Source organism: Narcine bancroftii, chromosome 3, assembly GCF_036971445.1.
Source record: "Narcine bancroftii isolate sNarBan1 chromosome 3, sNarBan1.hap1, whole genome shotgun sequence".
Classification (NCBI taxonomy): Eukaryota; Metazoa; Chordata; class Chondrichthyes; order Torpediniformes; family Narcinidae; genus Narcine; species Narcine bancroftii.
The window spans coordinates 79,739,976-79,748,283 of record NC_091471.1 but is presented as its reverse complement, the minus strand read 5'-3'; the positions used below and the strand labels follow the sequence as shown (position 1 = coordinate 79,748,283).

The 8,308-nt window shown below is 38.8% G+C and overlaps 1 pseudogene; it reads right to left on the bottom strand.

Moving 5' to 3' along the window:
* Window positions 1-633: 633 nt before the first annotated feature.
* Window positions 634-773, bottom strand: LOC138759654 (U1 spliceosomal RNA; annotated as a pseudogene).
* Window positions 774-8,308: the final 7,535 nt, after the last annotated feature.

Below are 8,308 nucleotides of genomic sequence, written 5' to 3'. Positions count from 1 at the left end.
TGAAGGTCACCCTTCAGCCTTCCATGGTCAAGGGAAACAGCTCCAGCCTATCCAGTCTCTCCTTATAATTCAAACCCTTTGATCATGTTAACAACCTTTTGCATCCTTTCCAACTTAATGATCTCCTTCCTATAGCTAAGCAACCAGAAGTGTATACATACTCCAAATTTGGTCTTACCAGTGTCTTGTATATTTGCAACGTGACATCCCAACTCTTGTACTCAATGCCCTGACCAATGAAGTCAAGTATGCCAGGTACCTTCTTCACCAGCCTGTCTACCTTTGTCACCACTCTGTACTTATGCCCTCAGGTCTCACTGTTCTACAACACCCTCCAGGATTCTACCATTTCCTGTGTATGGCCTCTCTGGTTAAAGTTCCCAAAAACATAACTCTACAAACTTGGCTGAATTAAATTCCATCTGCCATTCCTTGGTCAATTGATTACAGTTATAATCTTAAATAATATTCTTCACTGTCCACTGTACCATCAATTTTGGTGTCACCTGCAAAGTAAATAATTACAGTAAAATCCCTGGTATTGGGCACCCATGGGGATTGGTAGATGCCAGATAAGTGTATTTTCCAGTTGCTTGAGATTTGCTCTTATTGTTTTTTCTTTTTATTTTAACACAGTCCCCCACTACCACATATTTGCAGTTGAGTGTCCCACAATTGGGGACATCACAGCTGTCAGCACACCCAAAGTGCAATAAGATAGCCTCGTCCTGGGAGATTGGCCATCTTGATCACCAATACTCCCCTGCTCTTATAACACCTAACTAATACACCTGCATTAAAACAACAGTTTAAAAGACAAGGGCATGGCCATGTGAAGGATCTAGGCAGATGTGAGTTGGAAGAGCTCTTGTGAAGATTGATTAAAGGGATGAATCAAATCAAGTCATCAAATCAAAATTTTTTTGAGCTAAAAACAATGATGGGTAAGAAAAGTAAGACCCCTTAAAAAACTGAGGAAGCTCAAAAGTCACCGAGATTATCGACAGAAAATCCAGAAGGGAGTGGTGAAGAAAGTGCCACCATGATGTCGGAAGAAACCCAAAGAGATGGAGGGGGTCGACACAAGATCTTCAAAAATGCTAGAAAAGATGGGAGATACTGAATGGAAAATGTACTGAGAAGGATGGCAGAAAATATAATAATGATGTTGACATCAATTGTAAACCTAATGACTTGGGTGGGCCAGATCGAAAATGACCTGATAACGATCCATGGCAAACTAAAGACCCTGGAGGAAAATGCAAAGATGGAAACTGGATAAACAACTGCTACTAGATAAAAACGAACATATGGAAAACTTCAGTAGAATTGTCCAAGTTGTTGGACTAAAAAAGGGACTGAAGGGAACAACCCGGTGAGCTTCTTTGAGGAATGGATCCCACAAATGTTGGGAATGGGAAGATTCAAGGAGAGCCTGCTTGTGGAGAGAGCTCACTGGGCCTTCAGCCCCAGAAGCCAGAAGGATCGAAGACTGCAACCAGTCCTGGTAAGATTTTTATGTTACCAGGACCGGGAGGCAACATTAAAAGCAGCAGTGAATATGCCAAGGAAAATAATGGCCCATTCAAGTCAGAAGGTGGAAAAGTATTATCCTTTCACAATTTTAGTGTGAACTTTATTAAACAAAGAAAATAATTTGATGGTGTAAAAAAACAATTGAGAACATGGAATATAAAGTACTCTATGCTATACCAGTAATGCTGAGATCTAATTGTTAGAAGGATCCCGAAGATTTTATAAATCTCCAAAGGAAGTAGAGAAGTTTCTACAAGAACTATAAGGGGAACCCATGAATGGACTCCAGTAAGAAAAACGGGAAAAAAACAATAAACTGCAAAAGCTAAAGTCTGGATAAAAGTAAAAAGAGAGCTTAATTTTGAATCGTTTTGAGCGATTAACTAAAATAACATGGAAAGACAGTTAATATTTAGGAAAATAGTAGCAAGGCAGATATTCTGATTTAAAGGGGTTACTGGCACTGGAGAAGGAGAGTTTTACAAAGTGGCACTGAAGTTAAGGGGAAGGGTTCTTTCTCAGATGGTACCACGGGCTTTTTTCGCGGGCTTCTGGGGTTTTTTTATATTCGTCACTGTCAGAGCAGGGGGATTGCATATGCTTTTTGAAAGGTAAAAACCACTGTACTGAATGGATAATCAAAAGGGTCATATTATAGAGCTGGATATATGTAAATATGAATATGAGTAAAACATTAAAATTTATTTGTTATAATATTCACGGTTTAAACAGACCTATGAAAAGGAAAAGAGTCTTGGCACACTTAAAAAAATCTGATAAAATAAAATAAAATAAAAAAATAAATGCAGGAAACACACCTTACAAAGCTGGAACACAATAAATTAAAAAAGGGATTGGGTAGGACAAGTCATATCCTCCTCTCTTAATTCCAAAGCGAGGAGGGTAGCAATTTTAAATAAAAAAATATACTGGTGTTGGTTGAAGACACATCCATTGATCCAGCGGGAAGATTTGTAATGGCATATTATCAAATATATGCAGAATCCTGGAAGCTTCCAAATTTGGTGATGAATCCTTTACATGGAATATCTTTTTAAATGTACTGCTTCGGAGAGATTTTAATTTTTATTTAGATCCCATCCTTGATAAATCAGCAAAGACAGAGGTAAATGAAAAAGCTGCAAAGTCACTTTATCTTTTATGAAGGATTTAAACCTGATAGATGTATGGAGACAGTCACAACCCAGGGAGAGAGATATCTGCTAAAACCATCCTCTTATAGACCTATTTCCTTCTTATACCTGGATTTCAAGATTTTGGCCAAAGCAACAGCTAATAGATTAGGGCAATATCTATCTAAATTGATAAATCTGGATCAAGGAGGCTTCATTTAAAAAAAGACACTCCATAGGCAATTTGAGCAGATCTCTATTTAATATAATTCATTTGGCTAAGTCTAAAGTGAACTCAAGTATAACTGTATTTCTAGATGCAGAAAAAGCATTTGGCCAGCTAGAGTGGCTGTTTTAAAATATTATAAAAGTTTGGAATGGGCCAAGTATTTATTGATTGGATAAAAACTTCTTGTCATAAGCCACAAGCCAACATTATAACTAATGGACAGATGTTGTCAATATTTTCTTTGAAGAAATCCAGCAGACAGGGTTGCCCACTGTTTCCAGGTCTCTTTGTTCTGCAGCAGAAATTATAAGGAGGGACCCAGACATAAAGGGATTCAGAGTTGGCCAGGAAGAGCATAAAATTAATTTATTTGCAGATGATGTGCTGTTATATTTATTTGACCCAGTCGAGTCTTTGGCCAAACTACAGACCACCCTGGAGAAATATGGGAGAGTTTTGTAAAAATGTGAAATTATGCCATTAATAAATGTTGATTATGAAAGATATCAAAAAGGAACCCAGTTTAAATGGAAAATGGAAGAAATTAAATATTTAGGAATACTGGTAGATATATTTATTTGACCTGGTTGGATTTTATTAACAAATGGAATGTCAAATTAATATTTAAAAAAAGCAGGCAACCCCATTTTAATACATATGATTAAAATTTGGCATGAGATTAATAAGAGTATTGCAAAAAAAAGTGGGGATATCACCAAAAGCTCCACTATACTAGAATGAACTATTGCCTATGAATTTGGGTAATAGAATTCTAAGTATTTGGTATGAAAAAGGAATTAGACATATTAAAGACTGTTATGAAGAAGGACTACTTGTGTTCTTTGAAACAACTAAAACAGAAATATGATTTGTCAAATGTAACCTTCCACTGCTTTCTTCAATTAAGATCTTTTCTGCAAGAGAGGTGGGGTCCCACATTGGTCCCGCCCTCAAGCAATGAAGTGGAGGAGATGCTTCGATTGGAAAATACACCTAAATTTATAACTAGGATGTATTCTGTTCTTCAATCGAAAACACTAAGATGGGAGAGGTGGTAATGGAGGATTTAGACAGCTTATGCAAGAATGTATACATGTGAATCAAAAGCCATAATCTAATTTACACCATGAGGCCCAGAGATGCAGTTGTCTTTTGTGTTTGTGCAAGAATGTATACATGTGAATCAGAAGATAATCTAAATTCCACCATGGGGCCCAGAATACATGTGAATCAGAAGACATAATCTAATTTATGCCATGAGGCCCAGAGATGCAGTTGTCTTTTGTGCAAGAATGTACATGTGAATGAGAAGAAAACATAATCTAAATTCCACCATGGGGACCAGAGATATGTGAATCAGAAGACATAATCTAATTTACACCATGAGGCCCAGAGATGCAGTTGTCTTTTGTTGGTCGCAGACTGTCAGGAGACCTTGAAGATAAGTAAACCATTTATTCAAAGAGATAAGCTATGAGTAAACAATTTATGGGTAATATACGCCATGGTCCCACTGCTGAAGTTTGAGACTCTCTGAGGGGTGGAAACATCTCTCAGCAAGAAGAATTTCTAGACTCCAACCAACATCCCGGTCGGGCGAGGTGGAGAAGCTGCTACCGGCGCTCAGACAACTTACTACAAGTGTGCGGTCATTGCCTCGCTTCGGCAGTTGGGACCAGTCCAGGCATTGATAAGTATAATTGGGAAGGGCTTGCATATTGTAGTTTGAAATCAGCTTTAGATTTAGTAATAAAGATTTGTATAAACTGAAGTACTGTCGGCGTGTGTCTCTGTTTTCTTATGGTAGCTCAAACACTGTGACCAATCTAAAACGAACAAAGTGAGAGGTACAAGTTTACCTGGGCAATTGGCATAGTCGATAGGATTGGTCTCGAGATGTTTCAGCGAAAGAAAGAGGTGAGTCCTGAGCAGTTGTTTTTTTTTCAATTTTTTATTTTTCACACTATAAACCATATTGACCAAGATACATACAGACATTTTTCTTCTTAAATATATACAGTGTCATTTTCTCCCCCCTCCCTTCCCTCCCTCCCTCATTCCCTTTCCCATTTATTTAAAGTTCAAACTATAAGATACATTAAACCCGTTAAACAATGTTGTCACTTAATAAAAATAAACAAGAAATTTTACTGAGTCATTTCTTTTCATTATCTTCTTTTTCTGTCATTTTAGGTGGTGGAAGTCCACGGTAGGATTTCTCTATTGTGTTTCATGTATGGCTCCCATATTTGTTCGAATATTGTAATATTATTTCTTAAATTATATGTTATTTTTTTCTAATGGAATACACTTATTCATTTCTAAATACCATTGTTGTATTCTCAAGTTATCTTCTAATTTCCAGGTTGACATAAAACATTTTTTTGCTACAGCTAGGGCTATCATAACAAATATTTTTTGTGCTCCATCCAAATCGAGTCCAAATTCTTTGTTTCTTATATTACTTAGGAGGAAGATCTCTGGGTTTTTTGGTATATTGCTTTTTGTGATTTTATTTAATATCTGGTTTAGATCTTCCCAAAATTTTTTCACTTTCTCACATGTCCAAATTGCATGAATTGTTATTCCCATTTCCTTTTTACAGCGAAAACATCTGTCTGATACTGTTGGGTCCCATTTATTTAACTTTTGAGGTATGATGTATAACCTGTGTATCCAGTTATATTGTATCATACGTAACCTCGTGTTTATTGCATTTCTCATAGTTCCGGAACATAGCTTCTCCCATGTTTCATTCTTTATCTTTATATTTAGATCTTGTTCCCATTTTTGTTTAGTTTTACCATTAGTTTCCTCGTTCTCCTTTTCTTGCAGTTTGATGTACATGTTTGTTACAAATTTTTTGATTATCATTGTCTGTAATCACATATTCAAAATTGCTTCCTTCTGGTAACCTCAGACTGTTTCCCAATTTGTCCTTCAAGTAGGTTTTCAGTTGGTAGTATGCAAACATTGTATCGTGAGTTATATTATATTTATCCTTCATTTGTTCAAAGGATAATAATTTATTTCCCGAAAAACAGTTTTCTATTCTTTTGATCCCTTTTCTCTCCCATTCGCTAAAGGAAAGGTTATCTATTGTAAAAGGGATTAGCTGATTTTGCATCAATATTAGTTTTTGTAGTTGGTAATTTGTTTTATTCCTTTCTACATGAATCTTCTTCCAAATGTTGAGCAGATGATGCAATACCGGTGAATTCCTACGTTGTACCAATTTTTCATCCCATTTATATAGTATATGTTCAGGTATCTTCTCCCCTATTTTATCTAGTTCTAATCTGGTCCAATCTGGTTTTCCCCTTGTTTGATAAAAATTCGATAGGTATCTTAATTGTGCTGCTCTATAATAATTCTTAAAGTTTGGTAGTTGTAAGCCTCCTTGTTTGTACCATTCTGTTAATTTATCTAGTGCTATCCTCGGTTTCCCCCCTTTCCATAAAAATTTCCTTATTATTTTCTTTAACTCCTTGAAGAATTTCTCTGTTAGGCGTATTGGTGATGACTGAAATAGGTATTGTATCCTTGGGAAAATGTTCATTTTAATACAGTTTATCCTTCCTATCAGTGTTAGTGGTATCAGTCCTCTCAGTGTCCAATGCTCGAAGTCGTCTTTATAGATGGCCGAGGTTTTTATTTATTTGTTTACACATTGCTTGTGTTTGCCATCTAAATGGTGATTCTTTCTTAAACTTTGAGAAATCCGCATTAATCATTGGCATTGCTTCACTTTTATTTGCGTTGATCTTGTACCCCGACACTTCTCCATATTCCTTCAATTTCCTATGTAATTCTTTTAAGCCCTGAGCAGTTCTTGATTCCGGGATAGACTTCCAAAGATGATGGTTTTGGCATGTTGGCCAATACCCTGTCTTTGTTGGGACCATCCATTAGTTGGGATGAGAGGTTAGATCCATCAAGTGTGCCTCTGGGAGAGCGGGTTGCCACTCTCCTTCGAGAAAGTAAATTTCCTGTTAAAAATGGGGCGCTGACAGATGGTTTTTGGCTGCTGGCCACAGCCTTACGCTGCACCGTTTAGCGTGAAGCAGAATTTGTTCAGAGAGAAGTAGAATCCCAGCACAAGAGAGAGCAACTAGAGGAGGAGATAGAAGTCATGCGACAAAACTTTTCCATGATGAGTGAGATTGTTCACACCAGTCAGGACCGAGCCAAAGAATGGAAGGATAAGCATGTCCAAACGATCTGCCGTAATATTAAACTCTGGCAGCAGCTCTGTGCAGATAAGGAAAAGCAAGGGGTAGAACCCGATCCACATCATATTCATGCCATGATAAGGAATGGTGACGATCCTGATGTAATTGATGATTGGGATGGGAATATCTGGAATGATGACAATGGTAATAATGCAGATACCCCTTGGCATGTGCCTGATGCACCCACCTCTCCACCCGCTGTTCACGCCCGCCCCGAAAGGCAGTGGACTTTCCAAACAGGTGGAGCCGGAAAGGGGTATGATGTAATTGAAGAGATTGAAGGGATAGATGTCCCGACCTCCCAAGCTGACCCAGGGGAAGGTACCCAAACTCCTGCTTATGCTCTATGGCCCCCCCTCTAGGGGATGGTTTCGGCCTCCTCCCATCCACTGGGTAGAGGACCTTGTGGGCCAAAGTGGGAACAGGGGTCGGGAGCAGTCAACAATCCGTGACTACTCTATAAAAGAGCTGGCCGCCATTGGAGATCGATTTAGGCAAAAGATGGGAGAAACTCTGGCGTGTTTGGGAACAAGGACGGGGTAATGTATATTTGACCCCTGAGGAATTGCTGGGATTAGGAACGTTAACTACTGACATCTGGGTCACTGCTGAGCTATGTGGTAGGAGAGGGGTGGATTACTTAATTGCCGCTCTAGGGGATGCCCTGTTACGAGTATACCCATCACCAGTAATTGGGATTTACATTTGCAGAATAATTGGGGCACCCCAGAGGAGGGTATAGCAGTAATTCATCCACAGGCCCTGGCCTCTGCCTTGTATGCAGGGTGTTTGAGGCTGTGGGTACATAGGGGGAAGCCCTGACGAAGAGATGTTCACTGCCGGAATGCATACCCCGATTGGTTCGTTCCGCCCAACCCACTGTATGGTGACTGGTTGTCTGTAACTAGTCCGCTAATTGAGCACCCTGTGTCTGAGGCGGTGCACGCCTTATCTGGGCTTCGAGAATTAGACTTGGGAGGTAAAATCCACTCACGTACAACCCAGGTTAAATCAGACAAGGAGGATGAAGGGAGAGGGGCTGCTGCTAATAACGGACCGACAAGAAAGGACCTTTTTCTAACCTTGTTAAAGTTAGGCGTACCTAAAAGTGATATTGATGGGAAACCTAATGCGGTCCTTTATGCCCTTTATAAGAGCTGTTGAGTCCTCCTGGCCCA